A 12,500-nucleotide genomic window follows, 5' to 3' on the forward strand; every position below is an offset into this window, starting at 1 on the left:
GGACCATATTACTTTGCTCTCAATATGTGAATATCTTAAATAACCCGTTGAAGTCCCCTCCATAAATCTGATCGGTAGAAAGATTTTCCGCGGGGTCCGTCCGGGTTTTGAACCCTGGATCTCTCGCACCCAAAGCGAGAATCATACCCCTAGACCAACGGGCCATGTTACTTTGCTCTCAATATGTGAATATGTAGCCACAAACGTTGAAAACTTCTCTATAAAACTGGTTCGAAGAAAGATCTTCCGCGGGGTCCGTCCGGGATTTGAAACCTGGACTTCTTGCACCCGAAGCGAGAATCATACCCCTAGACCAACGGACCAGGTAACTTTGCTCTCAATATGTGAATATGAAGCCTAAGCCGTTGAAGACTCCTCCATAAAAACTGATTCGTAGAAAGATTTTCAGCTGGGTCCGTCCGGGATTTGAACCCGGGACCTCTCGCACCCAAAGCGAGAATCATACCCCTAGACCAACGGACCATATTACTTTGCTCTCAATATGTGAATATCTTGAATAACCCGTTGAAGTCCCCTCCATAAATCTGATTGTTAGAAAGATTTTCCGAGGGGTCCGTCCGGGATTTTTACCCGGGACCTCTCGCACCCAAAGCGAGAATCATACCCTTAGACCAACGGACCATGTTGTTTTGCTCTCAATATGTGAATATGAAGCCTAACCCGTTGAAGTCTTCTCCATAAAACTGATTGGTAGAAAGATTTTCCACGGGGTCCGTCCGGGATTTGAACCCGGGACCTCTCGCACCCTAAGCGAGAATCATACCCCTAGACCAACGGACCATGTTACGTTTTCACAATATGTGAATATTTTGAATAACCAGTTGAAGTCTCCTCCATAAATCTGATTGTTAGAAAGATTTTCCACGGGGTCCGTCCGGGGTTCGAACGCGGGACCTCTCGCACCCAAAGCGAGAATCATACCCCTAGACCAACGGACCATGATACTTTGCTCTCAAAATGTGAATATCTTGAATAACCCGTTGAAGTCTCCTCCATAAACCTGATTGGTAGAAAGATTTTCCGCGGGGTCCTTCCGGGATTTGAACCCGGGACCTCTCGCACCCAAAGCGAGAATCATACCCCTAGACCAACGGACCATGTTACCTTTTTCACAATATGTGAATATCTTGAATAACCCGTTGAAGTCTCCTCCATAAAACTGGTCGGTAGAAAGATTTTCCGCGGGGTCCGTCCGGGATTTAAACCCGGGACCTCTCGCACCCAAAGCGAGAATCATACCCCTAGACCAACGGACCATGTTACCTTGCTCTCGATATGTGAATATGTAGCCTAAACCGTTGAAAACTTCTCCATAAAACTGGTTTGTAGAAAGATTTTCCGTGGGGTCCGTCCGGGATTTGAACCCGGGACCTCTCGCACCCGAAGCGATAATCATACCCCTAGACCAACGGACCATGTTACTTTGCGGTCAATATGTGAATATGTAGCCACAAACGTTGAAAACTTCTCCATAAAATTGGTTCGTAGAAAGATTTTCAGCTGGGTCCGTCCGGGATTTGAACCCGGGACCTCTTGCACCCAAAGCGAGAATCATAGCCCTAGACCAACGGACCATATTACTTTGCTCTCAAAATGTGAATATCTTGAATAACCCGTTGAAGTCTCCTCCATAAACCTGATTGGTAGAAAGATTTTCCGCGGGGTCCTTCCGGGATTTGAACCCGGGACCTCTCGCACCCAAAGCGAGAATCATACCCCTAGACCAACAAACCATGTTACCATTTTCACAATATGTGAATATCTTGAATAACCCGTTGAAGTCCCCTCCATAAATCTGATCGGTAGAAAGATTTTCCGCGGGGTCCGTCTAGGATTTGAACCCGGGACCTCTCCCACCCAAAGCGATAATCATACCCCAGACCAACGGACCATGTTAGTTTGCTCTCAATATGTGAATATGTAGCCTAACCCGTTGAAGACTCCTCCATAAATCTATTTGTTAGAAAGATTTTCCGAGGGGTCCGTCCGGGATTTGAACGCGAGACCTCTCGCACCCAAAGCGAGAATCATACCCCGAGACCAACGGACCAGGTTTCTTTACTCTCAATGTGTGAATATCCCGTTGAAGTCTCCTCCATAAAACTGATTCGTAGAAAGATTTTCCGCGGGGTCCGTCCGGGATTTGAACCCGGAACCTCTCGCACCCAAAACGAGAATCATACCCCTAGACCAACGGACCATGTTGCCTATTTCACAATATGTGAATATCTTGAATAACCCGTTGAAGTCTCCTCCATAAAACTGATCGGTAGAAAGATTTTCCGCGGTGTTCGTCCGGGATTTAAACCCGGGACCTCTCGCACCCAAAGCGAGAATCATACCCCTAGACCAACGGACCATGTTACTTTGCTCTCAATATGTGAATATGTAGCCTAAACCGTTGAAAACTTCTCCATAAAACTGGTTTGTAGAAAGATTTTCCGTGGGGTCCGTCCGGGATTTGAACCCGGGACCTCTCGCACCCGAAGCGATAATCATACGCCTAGACCAACGGACCAGGTAACTTTGCTCTCAATATGTGAATATGAAGCCTAAGCCGTTGAAGACTCCTCCATAAAAACTGATTCGTAGAAAGATTTTCAGCTGGGTCCGTCCGGGATTTGAACCCGGGACCTCTCGCACCCAAAGCGAGAATCATACCCCTAGACCAACGGACCATATTACTTTGCTCTCAATATGTGAATATCTTGAATAACCCGTTGAAGTCCCCTCCATAAATCTGATTGTTAGAAAGATTTTCCGAGGGGTCCGTCCGGGATTTTTACCCGGGACCTCTCGCACCCAAAGCGAGAATCATACCCTTAGACCAACGGACCATGTTGTTTTGCTCTCAATATGTGAATATGAAGCCTAACCCGTTGAAGTCTTCTCCATAAAACTGATTGGTAGAAAGATTTTCCACGGGGTCCGTCCGGGATTTGAACCCGGGACCTCTCGCACCCTAAGCGAGAATCATACCCCTAGACCAACGGACCATGTTACGTTTTCACAATATGTGAATATTTTGAATAACCAGTTGAAGTCTCCTCCATAAATCTGATTGTTAGAAAGATTTTCCACGGGGTCCGTCCGGGGTTCGAACGCGGGACCTCTCGCACCCAAAGCGAGAATCATACCCCTAGACCAACGGACCATGTTACCTTGCTCTCGATATGTGAATATGTAGCCTAAACCGTTGAAAACTTCTCCATAAAACTGGTTTGTAGAAAGATTTTCCGTGGGGTCCGTCCGGGATTTGAACCCGGGACCTCTCGCACCCGAAGCGATAATCATACCCCTCGACCAACGGACCATGTTACTTTGCGGTCAATATGTGAATATGTAGCCACAAACGTTGAAAACTTCTCCATAAAATTGGTTCGTAGAAAGATTTTCAGCTGGGTCCGTCCGGGATTTGAACCCGGGACCTCTTGCACCCAAAGCGAGAATCATAGCCCTAGACCAACGGACCATATTACTTTGCTCTCAATATGTGAATATCTTGAATAACCCGTTGAAGTCCCCTCCATAAATCTGATCGTTAGAAAGATTTTCCGCGGGGTCCGTCCGGGATTTGAGCCCGGGACCTCTCGCACCCAAAGCGAGAATCATACCCCTAGACCAACGGACCATATTACTTTGCTCTCAATATGTGAATATCTTGAATGACCCGTTGAAGTCCCCTCCATAAATCTGATCGGTAGAAAGATTTTCCGCGGGGTCCGCCTAGGATTTGAACCCGGGACCTCTCGCACCCTTAGCGAGAATCATACCCCTAGACCAACGGGCCATGTTACTTTGCTCTCAATATGTGAATATGTAGCCACAAACGTTGAAAACTTCTCTATAAAACTGGTTCGAAGAAAGATCTTCCGCGGGGTCCGTCCGGGATTTGAAACCTGGACTTCTTGCACCCGAAGCGAGAATCATACCCCTAGACCAACGGACCAGGTAACTTTGCTCTCAATATGTGAATATGAAGCCTAACCCGTTGAAGACTCCTCCATAAAAACTGATTCGTAGAAAGATTTTCAGCTGGGTCCGTCCGGGATTTTAACCCGGGACCTCTCGCACCCAAAGCGAGAATCATACCCCTAGACCAACGGACCATATTACTTTGCTCTCAATATGTGAATATCTTGAATAACCCGTTGAAATCCCCTCCATAAATCTGATTGTTAGAAAGATTTTCCGAGGGGTCCGTCCGGGATTTTAACCCGGGACCTCTCGCACCCAAAGCGAGAATCATACCCTTAGACCAACGGACCATGTTACCTTTTTCACAATATGTGAATATCTTGAATAACCCGTTGAAGTATCCTCCATAAAACTGATCGGTAGAAAGATTTACCGCGGGGTCCGTCCGGGATTTAAACCCGGGACCTCTCGCACCCAAAGCGAGAATCATACCCCTAGACCAACGGACCATGTTACCTTGCTCTCAATATGTGAATATGTAGCCTAAACCGTTGAAAACTTCTCCATAAAACTGGTTTGTAGAAAGATTTTCCGTGGGGTCCGTCCGGGATTTGAACCCGGGACCTCTCGCACCCGAAGCGATAATCATACCCCTAGACCAACGGACCATGTTACTTTGCGATCAATATGTGAATATGTAGCCACAAACGTTGAAAACTTCTCCATAAAATTGGTTCGTAGAAAGATTTTCAGCTGGGTCCGTCCGGGATTTGAACCCGGGACCTCTCGCACCCAAAGCGAGAATCATACCCCTAGACCAACGGACCATATTACTTTGCTCTCAATATGTGAATATCTTGAATAACCAGTTGAAGTCTCCTCCATAAATCTGATTGTTAGAAAGATTTTCCACGGGGTCCGTCCGGGGTTCGAACGCGGGACCTCTCGCACCCAAAGCGAGAATCATACCCCTAGACCAACGGACCATGATACTGTGCTCTCAAAATGTGAATATCTTGAATAACCCGTTGAAGTCTCCTCCATAAACCTGATTGGTAGAAAGATTTTCCGCGGGGTCCTTCCGGGATTTGAACCCGGGACCTCTCGCACCCAAAGCGAGAATCATACCCCTAGACCAACGGACCATGTTACCTTTTTCACAATATGTGAATATCTTGAATAACCCGTTGAAGTCTCCTCCATAAAACTGGTCGGTAGAAAGATTTTCCGCGGGGTCCGTCCGGGATTTAAACCCGGGACCTCTCGCACCCAAAGCGAGAATCATACCCCTAGACCAACGGACCATGTTACCTTGCTCTCGATATGTGAATATGTAGCCTAAACCGTTGAAAACTTCTCCATAAAACTGGTTTGTAGAAAGATTTTCCGTGGGGTCCGTCCGGGATTTGAACCCGGGACCTCTCGCACCCGAAGCGATAATCATACCCCTAGACCAACGGACCATGTTACTTTGCGGTCAATATGTGAATATGTAGCCACAAACGTTGAAAACTTCTCCATAAAATTGGTTCGTAGAAAGATTTTCAGCTGGATCCGTCCGGGATTTGAACCCGGGACCTCTCGCACCCAAAGCGAGAATCATAAACCCTAGACCAACGGACCATATTACTTTGCTCTCAATATGTGAATATCTTGAATAACCCGTTGAAGTCCCCTCCATAAATCTGATCGTTAGAAAGATTTTCCGCGGGGTCCGTCCGGGATTTGAACCCGGGACCTCTCGCACCCAAAGCGAGAATCATACCCCTCGACCAACGGACCATTTTATTTTGCTCTCAATATGTGAATATCTTGAATGACCCGTTGAAGTCCCCTCCATAAATCTGATCGGTAGAAAGGTTTTCCGCGGGGTCCGCCTAGGATTTGAACCCGGGACCTCTCGCACCCTTAGCGAGAATCATACCCCTAGACCAACGGGCCATGTTACTTTGCTCTCAATATGTGAATATGTAGCCACAAACGTTGAAAACTTCTCTATAAAACTGGTTCGAAGAAAGATCTTCCGCGGGGTCCGTCCGGGATTTGAAACCTGGACTTCTTGCACCCGAAGCGAGAATCATACCCCTAGACCAACGGACCAGGTAACTTTGCTCTCAATATGTGAATATGAAGCCTAACCCGTTGAAGCCTCCTCCATAAAAACTGATTCGTAGAAAGATTTTCAGCTGGGTCCGTCCGGGATTTGAACCCGGGACCTCTCGCACCCAAAGCGAGAATCATACCCCTAGACCAACGGACCATATTACTTTGCTCTCAATATGTGAATATCTTGAATAACCCGTTGAAGTATCCTCCATAAATCTGATTGTTAGAAAGATTTTCCGAGGGGTCCGTCCGGGATTTAAACCCGGGACCTCTCGCACCCAAAGCGAGAATCATACCCCTAGACCAACGGACCATGTTACCTTGCTCTCAATATGTGAATATGTAGCCTAAACCGTTGAAAACTTCTCCATAAAACTGGTTTGTAGAAAGATTTTCCGTGGGGTCCGTCCGGGATTTGAACCCGGGACCTCTCGCACCCGAAGCGATAATCATACCCCTAGACCAACGGACCATGTTTCTTTGCGGTCAATATGTGAATATGTAGCCAAAAACGTTGAAAACTTCTCCATAAAATTGGTTCGTAGAAAGATTATCAGCTGGGTCCGTCCGGGACTTGAACCCGGGACCTCTCGCACCCAAAGCGAGAATCATACCCCTAGACCAACGGACCATATTACTTTGCTCTCAATATGTGAATATCTTGAATAACCCGTTGAAGTCCCCTCCATAAATCTGATCGGTAGAAAGATTTTCCGCGGGGTCCGTCCGGGATTTGAACCCGGGACCTCTCGCACCCAAAGCGAGAATCATACCCCTAGACCAACGGACCATATTACTTTGCTCTCAATATGTGAATATCTTGAATAAGCCGTTGAAGTCCCCTCCATAAATCTGATCGGTAGAAAGATTTTCCGCGGGGTCCGCCTAGGATTTGAACCCGGGACCTCTCGCACCCTTAGCGAGAATCATACCCCTAGACCAACGGGCCATATTACTTTGCTCTCAATATGTGAATATGTAGCCACAAACGTTGAAAACTTCTCCATAAAACTGGTTCGAAGAAAGATCTTCCGCGGGGTCCGTCCGGGATTTGAAACCTGGATTTCTTGCACCCGAAGCGAGAATCATACCCCTAGACCAACGGACCATGTTAGTTTGCTCTCAATATGTGAATATGTAGCCTAACCCGTTGAAGACTCCTCCATAAATCTGATTGTTAGAAAGATTTTCCGCGGGGTTCGTCCGGGATTTGAACTTGGCACCTCTCGCACCCAAAGCGAGAATCATACCCTTAGACCAACGGACCATGTTGTTTTGCTCTCAATATGTGAATATGTAGCCTAACCCGTTGAAAGATTCTCCATAAAACTGGTTTGTAGAAAGATTTTCCGTGGGGTTCGTCCGGGATTTGAACCCGGGACCTCTCGCACCCGAAGCGTTAATCATACCCCTAGACCAACGGACCATGTTACTTTGCGGTCAATATGTGAATATGTAGCCACAAACGTTGAAAACTTCTCCATAAAACTGGTTCGTAGAAAGATTTTCAGCTGGGTCCGTCCGGGATTTGAACCCGGGACCTCTCGCACCCTAAGCGAGAATCATACCCCTAGACCAACGGACCATATTACTTTGCTCTCAATCTGTGAATATCTTGAATAACCCGTTGAAGTCCCCCCAATAAATCTGATCGGTAGAAAGATTTTCCGCGGGGTCCGTCCGGGTTTTGAACCCTGGATCTCTCGCACCCAAAGCGAGAATCATACCCCTAGACCAACGGACCACGTTACTTTGCTCTCAATATGTGAATATGTAGCCTAACCCGTTGAAAACTTCTCCATAAAACTGGTTTGAAGAAAGATCTTCCGCGGGGTCCGTCCGGGCATTGAACCCGGGACCTCTCGCACCCGAGGCGAGAATCATACCCCTAGACAAACGGACCATGTAACTTTGCTCTCAATATGTGAATATGAAGCCTAACCCGTCCAAGACTCCTCCATAAAAACTGATTCGTAGAAAGATTTTCAGCTGGGTCCGTCCGGGATTTGAACCCGGGACCTCTCGCACCCAAAGCGAGAATCATACCCCTAGACCAACGGACCATATTACTTTGCTCTCAATATGTGAATATCTTGAATAACCCGTTGAAGTCCCCTCCATAAATCTGATTGTTAGAAAGATTTTCCGAGGGGTCCGTCCGGGATTTTAACCCGGGACCTCTCGCACCCAAAGCGAGAATCATACCCTTAGACCAACGGACCATGTTGTTTTGCTCTCAATATGTGAATATGAAGCCTAACCCGTTGAAGTCTTCTCCATAAAACTGATTGGTAGAAAGATTTTCCACGGGGTCCGTCTGGGATTTGAACCCGGGACCTCTCGCACCCTAAGCGAGAATCATACCCCTAGACCAACGGACCATGTTACGTTTTTCACAATATGTGAATATTTTGAATAACCAGTTGAAGTCTCCTCCATAAATCTGATTGTTAGAAAGATTTTCCGCGGGGTCCGTCCGGGGTTCGAACGCGGGACCTCTCGCACCCAAAGCGATAATCATACCCCTAGACCAACGGACCATGATACTTTGCTCTCAAAATGTGAATATCTTGAATAACCCGTTGAAGTCTCCTCCATAAACCTGATTGGTAGAAAGATTTTCCGCGGAGTCCGTCCGGGATTTGAACCCGGGACCTCTCGCACCCAAAGCGAGAATCATACCCCTAGACCAACGGACCATGTTACGTTTTTCACAATATGTGAATATTTTGAATAACCAGTTGAAGTCTCCTCCATAAATCTGATTGTTAGAAAGATTTTCCGCGGGGTCCGTCAGGGGTTCGAACGCGGGACCTCTCGCACCCAAAGCGAGAATCATACCCCTAGACCAACGGACCATGATACTTTGCTCTCAAAATGTGAATATCTTGAATAACCCGTTGAAGTCTCCTCCATAAACCTGATTGGTAGAAAGATTTTCCGCGGAGTCCGTCCGGGATTTGAACCCGGGACCTCTCGCACCTAAAGCGAGAATCATACCCCTAGACCAACGGACCATGTTACCTTTTTCACAATATGTGAATATCTTGAATAACCCTTTGAAGTCTCCTCCATAAAACTGATCGGTAGAAAGATTTTCCGCGGGGTCCGTCCGGGATTTAAACCCGGGACCTCTCGCACCCAAAGCGAGAATCATACCCCTAGACCAACGGACCATGTTACCTTGCTCTCAATATGTGAATATGTAGCCTAAACCGTTGAAAACTTCTCCATAAAACTGGTTTGTAGAAAGATTTTCCGTGGGGTCCGTCCGGGATTCGAACCCGGGACCTCTCGCACCCGAAGCGATAATCATACCCCTAGACCAACGGACCATATTACGTTGCGGTCAATATGTGAATATGTAGCCACAAACGTTGAAAACTTCTCCATAAAATTGGTTAGTAGAAAGATTTTCAGCTGGGTCCGTCCGGGATTTGAACCCGGGACCTCTCGCACCCAAAGCGAGAATCATACCCCTAGACCAACGGACCATATTACTTTGCTCTCAATATGTGAATATCTTGAATAACCCGTTGAAGTCCCCTCCATAAATCTGATCGGTAGAAAGATTTTCCGCGTGGTCCGTCTAGGATTTGAACCCGGGACCTCTCGCACCCTAAACGAGAATCATACCCCTAGACCAACGGACCATGTTACTTTTTTCACAATATGTGAATATCTTGAATAACCCGTTGAAGTCTCCTCCATAAAACTGATTCGTAGAAAGATTTTCCGCGGGGTCCGTCCGGGATTTGAACCCGGGACCTCTCGCACCCTAAGCGAGAATCATACCCCTAGACCAACGGACCATGTTATTTGCTCTCAATATGTGAATATGTAGCCTATCCCGTTGAAAACTTATCCATAAAACTGATTTGTAGAAAGATTTTCCGCGGGGTCCGTCCGGGATTTGAACCCGGGACCTCTCGCACCCAAAGCGAGAATCATACCCCTAGACCAACGGCCCATGTTACCTTTTTCACAATATGTGAATATCTTGAATAACCCGTTGAAGTCTCCTCCATATAACTGATCGGTAGAAAGATTTTCCGCGGGGTCCGTCCGGGATTTTAACCCGGGACCTCTCGCACCCAAAGCGAGAATCATACCCCGAGACCAACGGACCACGTTACTTAGCCCTCAATATGTAAATATCCCGTTGAAGTCTCCTTCATAAAACTGATTCGTAGAAAGATTTTCCGCGGGGTCCGTCCGGGATTTTAACCCGGGACCTCTCGCACCCAAAGCGAGAATCATACCCCGAGACCAACGGACCACGTTACTTTGCCCTCAATATGTAAATATCCCGTTGAAGTCTCCTTCATAAAACTGATTCGTAGAAAGATTTTCCGCGGGGTTCGTCCGGGATTTGAACTTGGGACCTCTCGCACTCAAATCGAGAATCATACCCTTAGACCAACGGACCATGTTGTTTTGCTCTCAATATGTGAATATGTAGCCTAACCCGTTGAAAACTTCTCCATAAAACTGGTTTGAAGAAAGATCTTCCGCGGGGTCCGTCCGGGATTTGAACCCGGGACCTCTCGCACCCGAAGCGAGAATCATACCCCTAGACCAACGCACCATGTTACTTCGCTGTCAATATGTGAATATCCCGTTGAAGTCTCCTCCATAAAACTGATTCGTAGAAAGATTTTCCGCGGGGTCTGTCTAGGATTTGAACCCGGGACCTCTCGCACCCAAAGCGAGAATCATACCCCTAGACCAACGGACCATGTTAATTTGCTCTCAATATTTGAATATCTTGAATAACCCGTTGAAGTCCCCTCCATAAATCTGATCGGTAGAAAGATTTTCCGCGGGGTCCGTCTTGGATTTGAACCCGGGACCTCTCCCACCCAAAGCGAGAATTTTATTTTTTTTTTTTTTTTTTTTTTTTTTTAATTATGTCTTTAAAAAATACAATACGCGTGTATTTTACAAGGAAGCGAGATACAACAATCGACAGATTATATAAAAAGAAAATGCCTGAGTAATAAATGACAAATCAGTCCGAAAAAAAGCAACTGGAATACAAAGAAAGATAATGAAGAGTTAACATCGAATAAAAAATAGTATCCTACGACACACCAAAGAAATAATAGAAACAAATCGTATACGATAATTCATTGCATTATGTTGTTAGTAATAATTAACAAAATAGACAAAAATAAACATCGAACAGCATGTAAATGAGATACATAATAAAAAAAAACCCCCTATTGAAAATAGGTAGCAAAGAATGATACCCGACATAACAAAGAAAACGCTGCAATACATTCAGAGAAGTGACCATCATAATTCCGTGACTTATACCTTAAAACCGTAATCATCCGGGATCACAAAGTCCCAATACAGAGGACTGGTAACTGGCTGCCCCTGATAGCGACAATAGCGAGCATGAAATTCATTCTGGGAAGACGGAGGCCAAACAACTTCCTTAGGCCACCAATCTGGCCGGCGCCCACCCTCAAAAGGAACCAAAGAGGAAATGGGAACCTTCTGAGTTTTCGCAGCAGGACGAGTGTAAGAAGACGAAGTCTTGCCGGAATCACCGTCGCTGGACGACAACGAATGCTTAGCACTCCGACGCGGATCAGACTTGAGACCAGCACTGACGACTGTTGAAACAACCCCGCCACCGAGGACCGGGAAAACTGGCGGAATAGAACCGGAGGGAGGATCGACTACTTCCATTGCAGCATCTCCAACGCCGACGGACACCGCTGCAGAATCACGGGACCCCATTCTGGGCCATAGTGGACACTCGCGAATGACATGACCCTGCTTCTGACACTTGAAGCACTTGAACTCCGGACACTGACGATATACGTGATCGGTAGCATAACACTTATTACACACCTTTATTTGGGAATCGTGTTTCACAGCGTAAAACTTCTCCCGACCAACAGCATTGGCGATCCGTAAGCGGTAAGGCAACGAAGAAAGCCCCTCGGGTAAAGTAACCCGAACAGTACGTACTCCACAATAAAATGATAATTTTTTATGCCAAACTATCTGACCCTTAATTTCGCAGCCAAGCGACGTTAGCTTAGAGAGAACAGCGTCATCAGTCACGTATTCCGGCAGATCATGAAAAGCGGCAGTCACCGTCTTCGCAGAAACACTTGATATTTCGTAGAGCTCACCACCAATATCCAACCCAGAATCGATTACACCAACAACATCGGCTAAATTCTTCAAGGTAAGAATATAACCACCTTCATCACAAGCAACGAGGGAAGAAGCACAGTCCAGGCCAAAGTTCGCAGTAACCGCGGTAGAAACAACTTCGAAACTTGGTAGATTACGTTTAAAATCAATAAAAACCGACCGCTTGAAAGCATCCATCCTGGGTAGAAACACCCAGGAGGGAAAACGAGAGTAAAAATTAACAACTATTAAATAAAATTAACGAATAATTACAGATAGTAAAAATAAACCGGCAAAAA

The 12,500-nt window shown here is 46.4% G+C and overlaps 35 non-coding genes across 35 annotated transcripts in view; all 35 read right to left on the reverse strand.

The window, feature by feature from the left end:
• The window catches only part of TRNAP-AGG (transfer RNA proline (anticodon AGG)), a 72-nt gene extending 67 nt beyond the window's left edge, over positions 1-5 (reverse strand). The window contains exon 1 of the tRNA in view: positions 1-5. This exon is cut by the window's left edge and continues 67 nt beyond it. This is a non-coding gene — a tRNA (tRNA-Pro).
• Positions 6-411: 406 nt separating this feature from the next.
• Positions 412-483, reverse strand: TRNAP-UGG (transfer RNA proline (anticodon UGG)). Its single transcript has one exon. It is a non-coding gene; the product is annotated as a tRNA-Pro (tRNA).
• A 246-nt stretch (positions 484-729) lies between these two features.
• On the reverse strand, positions 730-801 carry TRNAP-AGG (transfer RNA proline (anticodon AGG)). The gene has a single exon. It is a non-coding gene; the product is annotated as a tRNA-Pro (tRNA).
• A 404-nt stretch (positions 802-1,205) lies between these two features.
• TRNAP-UGG (transfer RNA proline (anticodon UGG)) lies at positions 1,206-1,277 on the reverse strand. Its single transcript has one exon. It is a non-coding gene; the product is annotated as a tRNA-Pro (tRNA).
• Positions 1,278-1,364: 87 nt separating this feature from the next.
• On the reverse strand, positions 1,365-1,436 carry TRNAP-CGG (transfer RNA proline (anticodon CGG)). The gene has a single exon. It is a non-coding gene; the product is annotated as a tRNA-Pro (tRNA).
• A 713-nt stretch (positions 1,437-2,149) lies between these two features.
• TRNAP-UGG (transfer RNA proline (anticodon UGG)) lies at positions 2,150-2,221 on the reverse strand. Its single transcript has one exon. It is a non-coding gene; the product is annotated as a tRNA-Pro (tRNA).
• Positions 2,222-2,467: 246 nt separating this feature from the next.
• Positions 2,468-2,539, reverse strand: TRNAP-CGG (transfer RNA proline (anticodon CGG)). Its single transcript has one exon. It is a non-coding gene; the product is annotated as a tRNA-Pro (tRNA).
• Positions 2,540-2,627: 88 nt separating this feature from the next.
• Positions 2,628-2,699, reverse strand: TRNAP-UGG (transfer RNA proline (anticodon UGG)). Its single transcript has one exon. It is a non-coding gene; the product is annotated as a tRNA-Pro (tRNA).
• Positions 2,700-2,945: 246 nt separating this feature from the next.
• TRNAP-AGG (transfer RNA proline (anticodon AGG)) lies at positions 2,946-3,017 on the reverse strand. Its single transcript has one exon. It is a non-coding gene; the product is annotated as a tRNA-Pro (tRNA).
• A 245-nt stretch (positions 3,018-3,262) lies between these two features.
• TRNAP-CGG (transfer RNA proline (anticodon CGG)) lies at positions 3,263-3,334 on the reverse strand. The gene has a single exon. It is a non-coding gene; the product is annotated as a tRNA-Pro (tRNA).
• Positions 3,335-4,058: 724 nt separating this feature from the next.
• Positions 4,059-4,130, reverse strand: TRNAP-UGG (transfer RNA proline (anticodon UGG)). The gene has a single exon. It is a non-coding gene; the product is annotated as a tRNA-Pro (tRNA).
• A 246-nt stretch (positions 4,131-4,376) lies between these two features.
• TRNAP-UGG (transfer RNA proline (anticodon UGG)) lies at positions 4,377-4,448 on the reverse strand. Its single transcript has one exon. It is a non-coding gene; the product is annotated as a tRNA-Pro (tRNA).
• Positions 4,449-4,535: 87 nt separating this feature from the next.
• Positions 4,536-4,607, reverse strand: TRNAP-CGG (transfer RNA proline (anticodon CGG)). Its single transcript has one exon. It is a non-coding gene; the product is annotated as a tRNA-Pro (tRNA).
• An 87-nt stretch (positions 4,608-4,694) lies between these two features.
• TRNAP-UGG (transfer RNA proline (anticodon UGG)) lies at positions 4,695-4,766 on the reverse strand. The gene has a single exon. It is a non-coding gene; the product is annotated as a tRNA-Pro (tRNA).
• A 405-nt stretch (positions 4,767-5,171) lies between these two features.
• TRNAP-UGG (transfer RNA proline (anticodon UGG)) lies at positions 5,172-5,243 on the reverse strand. Its single transcript has one exon. It is a non-coding gene; the product is annotated as a tRNA-Pro (tRNA).
• Positions 5,244-5,330: 87 nt separating this feature from the next.
• TRNAP-CGG (transfer RNA proline (anticodon CGG)) lies at positions 5,331-5,402 on the reverse strand. Its single transcript has one exon. It is a non-coding gene; the product is annotated as a tRNA-Pro (tRNA).
• A 247-nt stretch (positions 5,403-5,649) lies between these two features.
• On the reverse strand, positions 5,650-5,721 carry TRNAP-UGG (transfer RNA proline (anticodon UGG)). Its single transcript has one exon. It is a non-coding gene; the product is annotated as a tRNA-Pro (tRNA).
• A 406-nt stretch (positions 5,722-6,127) lies between these two features.
• On the reverse strand, positions 6,128-6,199 carry TRNAP-UGG (transfer RNA proline (anticodon UGG)). Its single transcript has one exon. It is a non-coding gene; the product is annotated as a tRNA-Pro (tRNA).
• Positions 6,200-6,286: 87 nt separating this feature from the next.
• TRNAP-UGG (transfer RNA proline (anticodon UGG)) lies at positions 6,287-6,358 on the reverse strand. Its single transcript has one exon. It is a non-coding gene; the product is annotated as a tRNA-Pro (tRNA).
• An 87-nt stretch (positions 6,359-6,445) lies between these two features.
• Positions 6,446-6,517, reverse strand: TRNAP-CGG (transfer RNA proline (anticodon CGG)). The gene has a single exon. It is a non-coding gene; the product is annotated as a tRNA-Pro (tRNA).
• Positions 6,518-6,604: 87 nt separating this feature from the next.
• Positions 6,605-6,676, reverse strand: TRNAP-UGG (transfer RNA proline (anticodon UGG)). The gene has a single exon. It is a non-coding gene; the product is annotated as a tRNA-Pro (tRNA).
• An 87-nt stretch (positions 6,677-6,763) lies between these two features.
• Positions 6,764-6,835, reverse strand: TRNAP-UGG (transfer RNA proline (anticodon UGG)). The gene has a single exon. It is a non-coding gene; the product is annotated as a tRNA-Pro (tRNA).
• A 723-nt stretch (positions 6,836-7,558) lies between these two features.
• On the reverse strand, positions 7,559-7,630 carry TRNAP-AGG (transfer RNA proline (anticodon AGG)). The gene has a single exon. It is a non-coding gene; the product is annotated as a tRNA-Pro (tRNA).
• A 246-nt stretch (positions 7,631-7,876) lies between these two features.
• On the reverse strand, positions 7,877-7,948 carry TRNAP-CGG (transfer RNA proline (anticodon CGG)). The gene has a single exon. It is a non-coding gene; the product is annotated as a tRNA-Pro (tRNA).
• An 88-nt stretch (positions 7,949-8,036) lies between these two features.
• On the reverse strand, positions 8,037-8,108 carry TRNAP-UGG (transfer RNA proline (anticodon UGG)). Its single transcript has one exon. It is a non-coding gene; the product is annotated as a tRNA-Pro (tRNA).
• Positions 8,109-8,354: 246 nt separating this feature from the next.
• TRNAP-AGG (transfer RNA proline (anticodon AGG)) lies at positions 8,355-8,426 on the reverse strand. The gene has a single exon. It is a non-coding gene; the product is annotated as a tRNA-Pro (tRNA).
• Positions 8,427-8,672: 246 nt separating this feature from the next.
• On the reverse strand, positions 8,673-8,744 carry TRNAP-UGG (transfer RNA proline (anticodon UGG)). The gene has a single exon. It is a non-coding gene; the product is annotated as a tRNA-Pro (tRNA).
• A 246-nt stretch (positions 8,745-8,990) lies between these two features.
• TRNAL-UAG (transfer RNA leucine (anticodon UAG)) lies at positions 8,991-9,062 on the reverse strand. Its single transcript has one exon. It is a non-coding gene; the product is annotated as a tRNA-Leu (tRNA).
• An 87-nt stretch (positions 9,063-9,149) lies between these two features.
• On the reverse strand, positions 9,150-9,221 carry TRNAP-UGG (transfer RNA proline (anticodon UGG)). Its single transcript has one exon. It is a non-coding gene; the product is annotated as a tRNA-Pro (tRNA).
• An 87-nt stretch (positions 9,222-9,308) lies between these two features.
• On the reverse strand, positions 9,309-9,380 carry TRNAP-CGG (transfer RNA proline (anticodon CGG)). The gene has a single exon. It is a non-coding gene; the product is annotated as a tRNA-Pro (tRNA).
• An 87-nt stretch (positions 9,381-9,467) lies between these two features.
• On the reverse strand, positions 9,468-9,539 carry TRNAP-UGG (transfer RNA proline (anticodon UGG)). Its single transcript has one exon. It is a non-coding gene; the product is annotated as a tRNA-Pro (tRNA).
• Positions 9,540-9,626: 87 nt separating this feature from the next.
• TRNAP-AGG (transfer RNA proline (anticodon AGG)) lies at positions 9,627-9,698 on the reverse strand. Its single transcript has one exon. It is a non-coding gene; the product is annotated as a tRNA-Pro (tRNA).
• An 87-nt stretch (positions 9,699-9,785) lies between these two features.
• Positions 9,786-9,857, reverse strand: TRNAP-AGG (transfer RNA proline (anticodon AGG)). Its single transcript has one exon. It is a non-coding gene; the product is annotated as a tRNA-Pro (tRNA).
• Positions 9,858-9,943: 86 nt separating this feature from the next.
• Positions 9,944-10,015, reverse strand: TRNAP-UGG (transfer RNA proline (anticodon UGG)). The gene has a single exon. It is a non-coding gene; the product is annotated as a tRNA-Pro (tRNA).
• A 546-nt stretch (positions 10,016-10,561) lies between these two features.
• Positions 10,562-10,633, reverse strand: TRNAP-CGG (transfer RNA proline (anticodon CGG)). The gene has a single exon. It is a non-coding gene; the product is annotated as a tRNA-Pro (tRNA).
• Positions 10,634-12,500: the final 1,867 nt, after the last annotated feature.

The sequence above is a fragment of the Leiobunum rupestre genome, chromosome 10 (genome assembly GCF_980474605.1).
Source record: "Leiobunum rupestre chromosome 10, qqLeiRupe1.1.hap1, whole genome shotgun sequence".
NCBI lineage: Eukaryota > Metazoa > Arthropoda > Arachnida > Opiliones > Sclerosomatidae > Leiobunum > Leiobunum rupestre.